This window comes from Schistocerca gregaria, chromosome 1 (genome assembly GCF_023897955.1).
Source record: "Schistocerca gregaria isolate iqSchGreg1 chromosome 1, iqSchGreg1.2, whole genome shotgun sequence".
NCBI lineage: Eukaryota > Metazoa > Arthropoda > Insecta > Orthoptera > Acrididae > Schistocerca > Schistocerca gregaria.
In genome coordinates this window covers 1,020,539,099-1,020,554,746 of record NC_064920.1, presented here as the reverse complement: position 1 = coordinate 1,020,554,746, position 15,648 = coordinate 1,020,539,099, and the positions used below count along the sequence as shown (strand labels likewise).

The window sequence follows — 15,648 nt, the reverse complement described above, 5'->3', positions numbered from 1 at the left end:
TTTACAGAACAAGACAACAACATCTGAAATTCATAGTTTTGATTCTTTAAAAAGAAATTAATCATACATTCGATGAAAAGTTAACATTGATGAATTTACAATAGCAAGGAATGGGAGAAGCAATTAGTAATGCAGTAAACAGCTTCCAAGCACTTCGTAATAGCAACCTTAGAGCACCTATTCCACTGTGCCGAATCGCGCGATCAGCTTCTTACGCGCGGTGTAATATAAGCAAGCATTCTCAAACTAAACTCGCCGCGTAAAACTAAACATCACAGGAAAATAAACAGAGTTCGTATGACCAGATCCTTACGCAGATATGCAACACAGCAGATCTCGGTCATACAAAACGGCTTCGTTCTCAACGTCAGAAGCACAGCTCATAGTGCCTCTTCGTCTATACCACACTAAGACCAGGCAAAAACTAACCACTATTCATGGCGAACTGCTTTCCAACAAGCGAGATCATATATTTCACACTCGCGAACGAATCCTAGCGACTCGCCGAAGACTTAAGTTTGTCACAGTGGGAGGCAACGAGGTTCCTGAGAGCTAGTATCGATATGTAGAAACAGGTTATTGCAGGATCCCATAGAATGAAGCAAATATAATAATAGCGATATACAAATACGCAAAAAATATGCTGAGGAAATTAATGTGCATGTTACTGACAACTTTCGGAGTGCTACTCTGAGAAGAGGTTAGCACAAGAGAGGAATTATGGCGGACCGCACGGAACTTCTCAGAGGACTCACGAGTCTAAAAGAAATGTTCATGATGACATATCATATGGCGTCTTCTTCGTTACGGTGCACCACACTAGTACTGAGATGAAGATATGCTGTAAAATTGTACTGGCATTCTGCCGAGGGCAATTCCGACATGGGTGGTATAGCGTTGATGCGAAAGATGATAAGACACATAAGTCTGTATCTATTTCATCATGTGTTCGTATGAGAAAAACGGCAATTTTTAACGTGGCTCGGAGCCCTCATAAACCTGTAGGTCCTCTTGGAACTGACTGGGTAGGAGCAACTCATTTCCAAGAACTATTTAGTAAACTACTGTAATCTTGAAACTCATAATCGTGCAGCACTGGGAAGCATGTTGCACTTTCACTTTTACATGTACAGAAGGTTTATTTTTTCGTCGCTGAATTCTAGTAGGTCTCTCACAATAATCAAACCACACATTTCCAACAACTCGCTTACAGAATTTCATTATTCGCAAAACACCTTTCCATAGAAATATTGTCAAACAAATTCCTATCTCAATGCCACGTTATAAACCCACCTTCAATAAAACAAATTTCCCACAGAAAACTTTTGCACACCATTTTAAGCAAAGTCGTATATTGATTCTGTTTATCGGTGGCTCATAAGCAGTAACATGGACATTAGAAGTAAGTCTCATGGTCGGCTGACTGTTCTTGGTATAACAGATTGCTCTGCAGTGGAGAGTCTGTCCAACGGTTTACGAAGATGACTGATGAATTATTTGCAAAGTAAATTGTACTGTTCGAAATAACTCAAAGACGAGTTCCTAGTTCTACCATAGTAAAAATGAGCTTTAGTGCTAAAGCAACTGGGCTGATAATCTCACCAGACATGGTAATAGTAACCATCTCGAATAAACACACTTGTAGCTTTGGAACGTAGGAGTATAGAAGTGGTACCAGACGACCATGACATAAGTCATAGCAGTGAAGTGATGTCTATAAGTCATTCGGCTGCGCAGTAAGATTTGTCGAAATTGTTACACAACGGGCCGAGAGATAGGAGCTATCGCGTTTGGACGTGTCCAGGAACACTCTGTTAAAGAAGTTGTCTGACATTTTGTGTGCTAACTTATGCTATCCATTGTGTCTACATAGAGCATTGTACCAGTCGCAGTCCTGTATCAAGGTCCAAGACTAGTGTCAATGAAAAGATTCTAACCAATGGAACGAAAAACCGTATGACATGTCTAGTCTGCGGTAATACATTTGAAAATCCGACAGGAATTACAGGTGCCTGTGAGTTCAGGTTAACCTAAATCATTTTCGTAGCAAAATAAATAAATAATTAAAATGAAAATAAAGTATACGGATGAGTGAGAGTCTTAAGTTCCGCCCAAATGCAATATATTCAATACGTATTACGAAAGTAAGTGTACAAGGTGCGTGCTGCTAAAAATCAGGAGGAGGGCCTCTAAGATCAAGGGATTCATATGGTGTGGTAGTCCTCTATACCTCATCCATGAAGAAGGTTTCCGTTTGTACCTGGATGACGTGTTTTTGAAGATATAATGGCTGGGAAGTTTCGCCCTTCCAGAAATTTCATTCCGAACATTAGAGAGTATTCGAGAACATTTTAGAGAATTGTAGAGTATTCCATAGCTTTTCACAACATTCCGTATAATCCAAGATGTTCTGGAATGTTCGGGAGTTGTTTGGAACATTTGTAAAGATTTCAGAACGTTCGGAAGCATCTCGGAACATCGCGGATCATTGTGAAAAATTCCAGAAAACTTGACATTGTTCTAGGAAGTTCTCGATCATTGTGGACCATTCTAAGTCTCTTTTGTACGTTCTGGATTTCGCCACTGGTTACGCTACCCATCGGTGCATTGGTGGGGGTATATATAACAAGACCTGTCGTGGGTTCGAACGTCAGTTTCTCATTTGTGACGAAGAGAAGAACCGAAAAACTAATGCAGTGAGTGAATAAAAACAAACCGTGAAGTGTGTGTAGTGAAAGTGATACACTGGCTGAATATACATCGAATATAAAACGTGAAAAATGTGTAAAACGTATTTAGCGTACTTTTTAATTAAAAAAATTGATTTGATTTGTATTTCAGACAATGCCTACACGTTAAAGACGAGGAGATCTTACCAGTTCTGAAGCGAAACGCCGACAAGAAAACAGCGGAAAAACGAAACGGGCGAAGAGACACGTTTAAGTTCCCAGCGAAGGAGAATGAGTACAGGTAGAAGCAGAGAACCCGATGAAATTCGAAATGAACTGATTTTACAATTAAGATTTGCGACACAATCTTATAACGAAAGACTCCAAACTCAAGCCAGCCCCTCGGGTATTTCTTCCATGTTTTCAGTTAATGTTGCTGGATGTACGTTTCGTCTTTTATTCAAATTACTGTCTTTTCTTGTTACCCAAATACATTTCAGAACCTCTGTGCCATCACCACTGGAATTTGTTTATTGGCCAACTATAAAAGTGAACATGTTTTAGGTTGTAGCTGATCTAACAAAATGAGGCATAAATACAGTTCCTGTTCGTTTTTGTTCTTATTTTGATTTTACGTAATACGGTTTTGCAAGACTGTGTGTATCGTGTCCTTCAGTGATAGCTTGTCAAACCAAACGAAGTAAATGTGAATTTTATCAGCGGGTTAACCAATCCCTTTAGTTTTTGAAAAACGTGATGTCGCTGTGGCAACCAGATTTTAATCTTTCAGGAAGTTTCACATCAGCGCACACTCCGCTGCACAGTGAAAATCTCAGTCTGGAAACATGCCCTAGGCTGTGACTAAGCCATGTCTCCGCAATATCCTTTCTTTCAGGAGTGCTAGTTCTGCAAGGTTCGCAGGAGAGCTTCTGTAAAGTTTGGAAGGTAGGAGGTGAAGTACTGGCAGAAGTAAAGCTGTGAGGACGGGGCGTGTCGTACTTGGGTAGCTCAGTTGGTAGAACACTTGCCCACGAAAGGCAAAGGTGCCGAGTTCGAGTCTCGGCCCGGCAGACAGTTTTAATCTACCAGGAAGTTTCATATCAGCGCACACTCCGCTGCAGAGTGAAAATCTCATTCTGGAATGTACACGATGTTGTCGTATGTCCTAACCCTGTGTGCGTTCATTTGTTCCCGAGTGACTTGTGAGCGGAATTTGAATTTTGTTTACTATATCCCTCTTAATGTGTGTTTGTGTGTGCGTTTCCACTGGAAAACAACCTTTGCGAGTTAACACTACAAGGAGCCTCACTCACAGCCTCAGCTGAAGAAATCAGAGATTAATTCGCCATAATTCTAACAACATGTAACCCATCCAAAACAGCTACGAGGCTCATTCGGAGACAGTATGAGTGATGACATACTGTACGAAATCCGACAAACCCATCCTGAACTGCCCATCGAATTCGACGACATCTTCAGGGAAACCTTCATTCGTTTAGAAGATGCCGTTTAACAATAAACAACCAAACTTTAGTACAACTTGGGATGCAAGCACTACGAAAAGACGCTATCAGTGAGCTAAGCTTCAAAATTACAAGGGAAAAAAGTTACATCAACGAACAACTTCAATACAATGATCACAACAAATCACTCTTCAATGACAATCAAAAGGAAATTTACAACGTTATCATAGACTTGGTCGACGGAATCATTTACTTGGATACACCAGACGGCATCGGAAAAACGTTTATAGTAAATATGCCAGGTACGTAAATGTGATTTGCTGTGTATCCATATAGATGTAGTGTCTAGAACACCACTGATCTCTAATGGCCTGCCATTCCAATTTAGGAGACTGTAATTTCCAACCAAGTTAGTCTACAGTTTTTCAGTTCACAAAGCGCAAGGACCATCTTCAAAATACTGCGGCATCAACCTCGAAGACTCCTTCCCCCCTCACGATCAACTATACACTACTCGAGAGTAGGAAATTTAAAAAAAATTGTACATATATACCTCAGAAAACAAGTATTTTTTACCTATTATAGTTGAACAAGTAATTTAAATAATTAGAATATGTTTCCAATAATTTCTTACCTCCTATACTTTAAAGTATTTTATTCAATGTGCCACATAGACTCATATCAACTCCGTCCCGGTAATCAAGAATCACGATGAGTTTTGCCTGTTACCAATAACGATAGGGGCAAAATATACGTCAGCTCAACCCTGTGAAATAGAGATTTTAACAGGACAGATAGTTAAAACATTGTTTTCGTGTGATGTAATTTTGGGGTTTTTCCTTTACTAGTACTGTAAACCATTGTTACTCGCCAAATTTATTGATTCTAGGTCAACGATAAGCACCCTGTATGAGTGAGGTTGCGAGTATCGAAATACGGGACATAAATAGTAATAACTTTTGATTGCACTGTCACAGAAGGTTACATTTGTTACACCGTCAAGGGACCGTAGACCTTACTAGATGGCATAAATCTCAACTTCATACGTCTTCGTTTTCCTAAGGAAGAGAGTTTTCAACAGATAGACTGACGGACAGACATTTGTATAAGACATGACGAATAATATTTGTTTCGTATGATATAACTGCAAATTAATAATTTTCGAATTTTCACCTTACGTGTACTATGAAATCTTGCTTATGGACAAATTTAATGATTATAGGTCAACGAAAAGTACCATATAGGTTTCGATGAGTGAGTTTGCGAGTATCAAATTATATGACATAAATGGCCGTATCTTTTAATTGCACAGGCTTATCATCATCATCATCATCATCCTTTAAGACTGATTATGCCTTTCAGCGTTCAGTCTGGAGCATAGCCCCTTATAAAATTCCTCCATGATCCCCTATTCAGTGCTAACATTGGTGCCTCTTCTGATGTTAAACCTATTACTTCAAAATCATTCTTAACCGAATACTGGTATCTTCTCCTTGGTCTGCTCCGACTCCTCCTAACCTCTACTGCTGAACCCATGAGTCTCTTGGGTAACCTTGCTTCTCCCATACGTGTAACATGATCCCACCATCTAAGCCTGTTTGCCCTGACTGCTACATCTATAGAGTTCATTCCCAGTTTTTATTTGATTTCCTCATTGTGGACACCCTCCTGCCATTGTTCCCATCTGCTAGTACCTGCAATCATCCTAGCTACTTTCATATCCGTAACCTCAACCTTGTTGATAAGGTAACCTGAATCCACCCAGCTTTAACTCCCATACAACAAAGTTGGTCGAAAGATCGAACGGTGCACAGATAACTTAGTCTTGGTACTGACTTCCTTCTTTCAGAAGAGAGTAGATCGTAGCTGAGCGCTCACTGCATTAGCTTTGCCACACCTCGCTTCCAGTTCTTTCACCATGTTGCCATCCTGTGTGAATATTCATCCTACGTACTTGAAACTGTCCACCTGTTCTAACTTTGTTCCTCCTATTTGGCACTCAATCCGTTTATATTTCTTTCCCACTGACATTACTTTCGTTTTGGAGATGCTAATCTTCATACCATAGTCCTTACATTTCTGATATAGCTCTGAAATATTACTTTGAAACTTTCAATCGAATCTGCCATCACAACTAAGTCATCCGCATATGCAAGACTGCTTATTTTGTGTTCACATATCTTAATCTCACCCAGCCAGTCTTTTGTTTTCAACGTGTGATCCATAAATAATGTGAACAACAGTGGAGACAGGTTGCAGCCTTGTCTTACCCCTGAAACTACTCTGAATCATGTACTCAATTTACCGTCAACTCTAACTGCTGCCTGACTATCCATGTAATGACCTTTAATTGCTTGCAAAAGTTTGCCTCCTATTCCATAATCTCGTAGAACAGACAAAAACTTCCTCCTAGGGACCCGGTCATATGTCTTTTCTAGATCTATAAAGCATAGATACAGTTCCCTGTTCCACTCATAACACTTCTCCATTATTTGCCGTAAACTAAAGATCTGGTCCTGACAACCTCTGAGAGGCCTAAACCCACACTGATTTTCATCCAGTTGGACCTCAACTAATACTCGCACTTTCCTTTCAGCAATACCTGAGAAGAGTTTACCCTTAACGCTTATTAAAGAGATACCTCTGTGTTTGTTACAATCTTTTCTGTTTCCATGTTTAAAGATTGGTATGATTACTGCTTTTGTCCAGTCTGATGGAACCTGTCCCGACTCCCAGGCCATTCCAAGTATCCTGTGTAGCCATTTAAGACCTGTCGTTCCTCTGTATCTGATGTGTTCCGACTTAATTTATTGCACAGACTTATAAGCTTCAGGCTTATAAGCTTCAAATTTTTACAGCGCTAAGGTAACAGACATTAATGAGGGACGTGACCTTGAACTCCATACGTTTTCCAGTCAATGAGGAAAAGGAGTTTTAAAAGTCTGACAGACAGACGAACAACAGTGTGATTCTATAAGGGTTCGGTTTTTACTAATTGAGGCAGACAGCCCTAAAATTGTGACTTTAACTGCTTGCAATGGGGATCTGGAACTGTAAACCTCTCGAAACGCCATTATTTAAAGCGGTCCATAAAAACGGACGTCTTCAGTGAACCAAACAATACAGAAACTGGACAGTAGTATACTGCGGGCTAGTAGTGTGGTCCATTGAGTTCCGATTTTTCCTCATGTACGTAACGTGTATCCACATGACATGTGGCCTGTAGTTGAAGAAGTGTAATGATGATCTCTCCATTGGCAAAAGATTCCGGAATAGTCCCCCATTCGGATCTCCGGAAGGGGACTGCCAAGGGGGAGGTTACCATGAGAAAAAGATTGAATAATCAACGAAAGGGTAACGTTCTACGAATCGGGGCGTGGAATGTCAGAAGCTTGAACGTGGTAGGGAAACTAGGAAATCTGAAAAGGGGAATGCAAAGGCTCAACCTAGATATAGTAGGGGTCAGTGAAGTGAAGTGGAAGGAAGACAAGGATTTCTGGTCAGATGAGTATCGGGTAATATCAACAACAGCAGAAAATGGTATAACAGGTGTAGGATTCGTTATGAATAGGAAGGTAGGGCAGAGGGTGTGTTACTGTGAACAGTTCAGTAACCGGGTTATTCTAATCAGAATCGACAGGAGACCAACACCGACAACGATAGTTCAGGTATACATGCCGACTTCGCAAGCTGAAGATGAACAGATAGAGAAAGTGTATGAGGATATTGAAAGGGTAATGCAGTATGTAAAGGGGGACGAAAATCTAATAGTCATGGGCGACTGGAATGCATTTGTAGGAGAAGGAGCAGAAGAAAAGGTTACAGGAGAATATGGACTTGGGACAAGGAATGAAAGAGGAGAAAGACTAATTGAGTTTTGTAACAAGTTTCAGCTAGTAATAGCGAATACCCTGTTCAAGAATCACAAGAGGAGGAGGTATACTTGGAAAAGGCCGGGAGATACGGGAAGATCTCAATTAGATTTCATCATGGTCAGACAGAGATTCCGAAATCAGATACTGGATTGTAAGGCGTACCCAGGAGCAGATATAGACTCAGATCACAATATAGTAGTGATGAAGAGTAGGCTGAAGTTCAAGACATTATTCAGGAAGAATCAATACGCAAAGAAGTGGGATACGGAAGTTCTAAGGAATGACGAGATACGTTTGAAGTTCTCTAACGCTATAGAGACAGCAATAAGGAATAGCGCAGTAGGCAACACAGTAGAAGAAGAATGGACATCTCTAAAAAGGGCCATCACAGAAGTTGGGAAGGAAAACATAGGTACAAAGAAGGTAGCTGAAAGAAACCATGGGTAACAGAAGAAATACTTCAGTTGATTGATGAAAGGAGGAAGTACAAACATGTTCCGGGAAAATCAGGAATACAGAAATACAAGTCGCTGAGGAATGAAATAAATAGGAAGTGCAGGGAAGCTAAGACGAAATGGCTGCAGGAAAAATGTGAAGACATCGAAAAAGATATGATTGCCGGAAGGACACACTCAGCATAAAGGAAAGTCAAAACAACCTTTGGTGACATTAAAAGCAACGAAGGTAACATTAAGAGTGCAACGGGAATGCCACTGTTAAATGCAGAGGAGAGAGCAGATAGGTGGAAAGAATACATTGAAAGCCTCTATGAGGGCGAAGATTTGTCTGATGTGATAGAAGAAGAAACAGGAGTCGATTTAGAAGAGATAGGGGATCCAGTATTAGAATCGGAATTTAAAAGAGCTTTGGAGGACTAACGGTCAAATAAGGCAGAATGGATAGATCACATTCCATCAGAATTTCTAAAACCATTAGGAGAAGTGGCAACAAAACGACTATTCACGTTGGTGTGAAGAATATATGAGTCTGGCGACATAACATCTGACTTTCGGAAAAGCATCATCCACACAATTCCAAAGACGGCAAGAGCTGACAAGTGCGAGAATTATCGCACAATCAGCTTAACAGCTCATGAATCGAAGCTGCTTACAAGAATAATATACAGAAGAATGGAAAAGAAAATTGAGAATGCGCTAGGTGACGATCAGTTTGGCTTTAGGAAAAGTAAAGGCACGAGAGAGGCAATTCTGACGTTACGGCTAATAATGGAAGCAAGGCTAAAGAAAAATCAAGACACGTTCATAGGATTTGTCGACCTGGAAAAAGCGTTCGACATTATAAAATGGTGCAAGCTGTTCGAGATTCTGAAAAAAGTAGGGGTAAGCTATAGGGAAAGACGGGTCATATACAATATGTATAACGACCAAGAAGGAATAATAAGAGTGGACGACCAAGAACGATGTGCTCGTATTAAGAAGGGAGTAAGACAAGGCTGTAGCCTTTCGCCCCTACTCTTCAATCTTACATCGAGGAAGCAATGATGGAAATAAAAGAAACGTTCAGGAGTGGAATTAAAATAAAAGGTGAAAGCATATCAATGATACGATTCGCTGATGACATTGTTATCCTGAGTGAAAGTGAAGAAGAATTAAATGATCTGCTGATCGGAACGAACAGTCTAATGAGTACACAGTATGGTTTGAGAGTAAATCGGAGAAAGACGAAGGTAATGAGAAGTAGTAGAAATGAGAACAGCGAGAAACTTAACATCAGGATTGATGGTCACGAAGTCAATGAAGTTAAGGAATTCTGCCACCTAGGCAGTAAAATAACCAATGACGGACGGAGCAAGGAGGACATCAAAAGCAGACTCGCTTTGGCAAAAAAGGCATTTCTGGCCAAGAGAAGTCTACTAATATCAAATACCGGCCTTATTTGAAGAAGAAATTTCTGACTATGTACGTCTGGAGTACAGCATTGTATGGTAGCGAAACATGGACTGTGGGAAAACCGGAACAGAAGAGAATCGAAGCATTTGAGATCTAGTGCTATAGACGAATGTTGAAAATTAGGTGGAGTGATAAGGTAAGGAATGAGGAGGTTCTACGCAGAATCGGAGAGGAAAGGAATATGTGGAAAACACTGGTAAGGAGATTGGGACAGGATGATAGGACATCTGCTAACACACGAGGGAATGACTTCCATGGTACTAGAGGGAGCTGTAGATTGCAAAAACTGTAGAGGAAGACAGATATTGGAATACATCCAGCAAATAATAGAGGACGTATGTTGCAAGGGATACTCTGAGATGAAGAGGTTAGCACAGGAAATGAATTCGTGAGGGGGCCGCATCAAACCAGTCAGTAGACTGATGAGCAAAACAAAACAAAAAAGTTATGTATTGCACAGAGTACACCGAAGATCGAACGACACCTTTGAAACGCAGTGTCGAGGGCGCAGTAGTTCAGGTCTGTTCATTCATCTGCTCGTGCCAGGTGGTTCGCGCTTACGCCAAATAAGTGAGCAACCGGTCGGCTCCAGACGAGTAATGGAAGGGGAAGAGGAGGGGAAGGAAGGAGGAACCGTAGCAAAGCAGCTCGGCATGTGGAACTGTTACCAGTGTCTTTATTCTACGCCTGCTGATGTTAGTTCTATGGAGATGTACCACTTCACTGTGGCTTATTTATGCCTTTTGTGACAAAATTCCTTAGGTTGCTGTATTGAAGAATATTGACAATAAGATGAATGTTACACTACTTTTAACTGGCGAGGTGAATAACATGGGGTAGCTACGTATGAAACGATATTTATTATGATGAATGCAGCCGTATGATGAATGTCGTTTTCGGACAAAGTTCAAATTCACATCGGCGTGCATTTCGTGAATATTTTGTTCGCACGTTTAACACAGAAATACTGGAGATACCGTTCCTCACAAGCGACTATTAATGAAATTGCGTGCATATGGATCATCGTCTCAGTTGTGTGGCTGGATTCGTGATTTCCTGTCAGAGAGGTCACAGTTCGTAGTGATAGACGGTATATCATCGAGTAGAACAGAAGTGATATCTGGCATTCCGCAACGTGATTTCATAGGCCCTCAGCCTTTCCTGATTGGCATAAACGATGTAGGTGACAATCAGACGAGCCCCCTTAGATTGTTTGCATATGACGCTGTAATTTACCGTCTAGTTAAATCATCAGACGATCGATTCCAATTACAAAATGATGTAGAGAGAATTTCTGTATGGTGCAAGAAGTAGCAATTGGCACTAAACAACGAAAAGTGCGAGCTCATTGAAATGGGTACTAAAAGAAATCCGATAAATTTTGGGCATACGATAAATCGCACAAATCTAAGGGCTGTCAGTTCGACTAAATACCTAGCAATTACAATTACGACTAACTTTAATTGGAAAGACCACAAAGATAATATTGTGGGGAATGCGAAACAAAGGACTGTGCTTTGTTGGCAGAACACTTAGAAGATGCGACAAACCCACTAAAGAGACCGCCTACATTACACTTGTCAATTCTCTGCTGGAATATCACTGCGCGGTATGGGATCCTTACCAGGTAGGATTGACGGAGGAAATCGAAAAAGTGCAAAGAAGGGCAACTCGTTTCGTGTTATCACGCAATAGGAGTGAGAGTGTCACTGATATGATACGCGAATTGCGGCGGCAGTCACTGAAACAAAGGCGGTTTTCTTTGCGGCGAGATCTATTTACGAAATTTCAGTCACCAACTTTCTCTTCCGAATGCAAAAATATTTTTTGTCATCCACATATGAAGGTAAAAACGATCATTATAATAAAATAAGAGGAATCAGAGCTCGAACAGAAAGTTTTAGATGTTCCTTTGACCCACGCGCCATTCGAGAGTGGTATGGTAGAGAAGTAGTATGAAAATTGTTCGATGAACCCTCTGCCAGGCACTTAAGTGTGAATTACAGAGTAACCATGTAGATGTAGATGAAGATATAGATGTAGATGTCAATGTGTACTACTTATTTTGAGTGCCGCTGCTCATTCCCTCCGTCGGAGGTTCGAGTCGTCCCTCAGGCATGAGTGTGTATGTTGTCCTTAGTGCAAGTTTGTTTAGTTTACATTAAGTGGTGTGTAAGCATAGGGACTGATGACCTCAAAAGTTTGGCCCCATAGGAACTCCGCATCACACATGTTTTGATTTTCACTAACCTGTCAATTTATGGTACCATTGTTTAGCCACTATCGGGGGAAGGTAATATTTTAACTTGAAGTGTTTCAGTGACTTGATATGCGTAGATTTCATTCTATTCACTGTGGATCAAAGTTACTTACACAAATGTGTAGGTCCAAATGTCGACGTAATTCATAGCTGATCTTATGAGGTCGAGGAAATTAATGTTGAAGCAAAATTTTGAACGAATTTGCAAGATATACAGGGTGTTTATAAATGAAAATCGCGGTTAGAATGCTTTATAATATTTATTATATTAAACTTACAGTTATACATGATACGTCAAATGAACCAGCAACCCTAACAGTTTTACCAAGAACCTTATAAATGTTCAATGTGTGCACCCTTTCTCACACGGCACACATCAAGTCTATAGCCGACTTCTCACCAAACGTTGATAAGTGTGTCTTGAGTGATTGTAGCAACAGCTCCTTCAATCCAGTTTCTTGATTCGGGGAGGTCTACTGGTAGCGCAGGCACGTACACACGATCCTTGATGAAGCCCCAAAGGAAAAAAAAAAAAAAAAAACGCATGGCGTCAGATCGGGTGAACATGGAGGCCATGCACTATCATTGGGCCTCTTGCGGCTTATACAGCACTTTATTACGAAACTTATCATGCAACTGCCAGTCATAGTACAGGTGTGTAAGTTCTAACTGTAGTTCGGTATCCTACTCAGACGTGTTGTAAATTGATACTGTTATGTCTGCACTTCGCTTTTATGTTCCTGATCCGGCCATAACGCAACTTTTCATCGGATTTAAAAGAGCCCGTCTCCATTTTAGGCATGGAGTGATTAAGGAGACAGGTAACCACAAACAGTCTGCGAAGCTTGTAATGAAGTTGTAGGGTGTGTTGTGTTGAGAAATGATTGTTAAGAAACAAATTCGATATGTTAACTTTGACGTAAGCCAGTCAGGATGTTGTGCGAGAAATTTCAAGCGGCCAGCTATATACAATTGCGTGTGAACTACTCTCATTGTAAAAATCATAGTGCACGAGAATCCCCAGATTTTGGCACTGGTTCGAACCTTACTACCGCCCCATGTCCAAATCGTATAGTTCTCTTGATTGGTTTTAGGAAACCAAACGAAGAATACTTTTGGTATCATCATCTCTGGCGGGGCGCCTTAATTTGTTTGCGCAACGTAACCTATTTTCTCGTAACAATTATTTCCTTGCAGTCTACCCTGCTACACGCTATAAGCTTTTCAGACTGCTTCTGACCACCCGGTATATGAATGTGTCTAGGTGTATGGTGATATTAACGCATGGTCATTTCTCTGAAAGCGGCATACATTTTGCAGCTTCCTGTGCTACATGGCAACGCCTAACCAGAGTGTTTAACCGTGAACGCTAACTACTCAGGGGATGAGCCAGCTAGAGTGCTCGTGCTCACCTGGCAGCCTTTGGGCTGTACGTGGCTTAGTAATATGTGAAGGGCCCACTTATTCGGTTTTCTGTAAACATGAACAGGGAAGTTTATGTCACCTTTGTCCGCAACCAAGTGTTTTGCCTTCTATAGATCGTTATGATGATTGTGCCGTGGTCAACGAAGACGACAACTGTCACAATTGTCACATTCCTGGCCTGCATACGTGCGTTTCTCCTCTGATGAATACTAAGCCGCAATGAAGAACCTAGATTGACCCCCTCTATATGATCCTGCTTTAATCACATGGAAAATGTCTGGAGCTATTTTAAGAGCAAGTGGAGCGTAGCTTTCAACAACTCTGCAACCTACACAACAGTGAGCGGTTTTAGATGGATGCGGACTACCTGAAGAAATTTGCGGTCTCTTTCTTCCTCGATGAAATGACGCAGGTATCAATGCTAGAGTTGATTTTACAAGGTATTAGCGTGGAGTATAGGGAGTACACATATTATTTATTGAATGTGTTTTTCATGGCTCTGAGCACTATAGAACTTAACATCTGAGGTCATCAGTCCGATAGAACTTAGAACTACACTACTGGCCATTAAAATTGCAACACCAATAAGAAATGCAGATGATAAACGGGTATTCATTGGACACATATATTATACTAGAACTGACATGTGATTACATTTTCACGCAGTTTAGGTGCATAGATCCTGAGAAATCAGTACTCAGAACAACCACCTCTGCCCGTAATAACGGCCTTGATATGCCTGGTCATTAAGTCAAACAGAGCTCGGATGGCGTGTACAGGTACAGCCGCCCATGCAGCTTCAACACGATACCATACTTCATCAAGAGTAGGGTTTCGCAGGGATCGAATGAAGGGTAGAGCCACGGATTGTAACACATCTGAAATGTAACGTCCACTGTTCAAAGTGCCATCAATGCGAACAAGAGGTGACCGAGACGTGTAACCAATGGCACCCCAGACCATCACGGTGGGAGATACGCCATTATGGCGATGACGAATACACGCTTCCAATGTGCGTTCGCAGCGATGTCGCCAAACACGGATGTGACCATCACGATGCTGTAAACAGAACCTGGATTCATCCGAACAAAATGACGTTTTGCCATTCGTGTACCCAGATTCGTCGATGAGTACACCATCGCAGGCGCTCCTGTCTGTGATGCAGCGTCAGAGGTAACCGCAGGCATGGTCTCCGAGATGATAGTCCATGCTGCTGCAAACGTCGTCGAACTGTTTGTGCAGAGAGTTGTTGTCTTGCAGGGTTCGAGACGTGGCTGCACGATCAGTTACAGCCATGCGGATAAGATGCCTGTCATCTCGACTGCTAGTGATACGAGTCCGTTGGGATCCAGCACGGCGTTACGCATTGCCCTCGTGAATCCACCTATTCCATATTCTGGTAACAGTCATTGGATCTCGACCAACGCGAGCGAGCAGCAATGTGCGATACGATAAACCGGAATCGCTATAGGCTACAATCCAACCTTGATCAAACTCGGAAACGTAATGGTAGGCATTCCTCCTCCTTACACGAGGCAACACAACAACGTTTCACCAGGCAAAACCGGTCAACTGCTGTTTGTGTATGAGAAATCGGTTGGAAATTTTCCTCATGTCAGCATGTTGTAGGTGTTGCCACCGGCGCCAACCTTGTGTGAATGCTCTGAAAAGCTAATCGTTTGTATATCACTGCATCTTCTTTCTGATGGTTACATTTCGCATCTGTAGCACGTCATCTTCGTGGTGTAGCAATTTTAATGGCCAGTAGTGTATTTTGACGGAATTTACTTCTTTTTAAGGACACGAGTGCTTATTTGACTGTACATCGTATCCTGCCAGCTTCACCGTCAATGTTTGAGGGCGGTCTTGAGCTGAGACGGCGAGCCCAACGCCAGCTATCGCTGCTTCCAGTCCTATCCTCCTCTCCTCCCTCTCATACCCCACCCCCGCCACCTACCTGGGATGATAAATCTCTCAACCCAGCCCAGGCTGCGCCATGCTGGCCGCCCATGAACTCCCCGGAGTTATTACGGCCCCTCTTATCGC

General features: G+C 41.6%; 1 long non-coding RNA gene across 1 annotated transcript in view; it reads left to right on the top strand.

The window, feature by feature from the left end:
• Positions 1 to 15,648, top strand: part of LOC126312899 (uncharacterized) — a 779,944-nt gene that overhangs the window by 322,699 nt on the left and 441,597 nt on the right. The gene's annotated exons all lie outside the window — the stretch shown is intronic.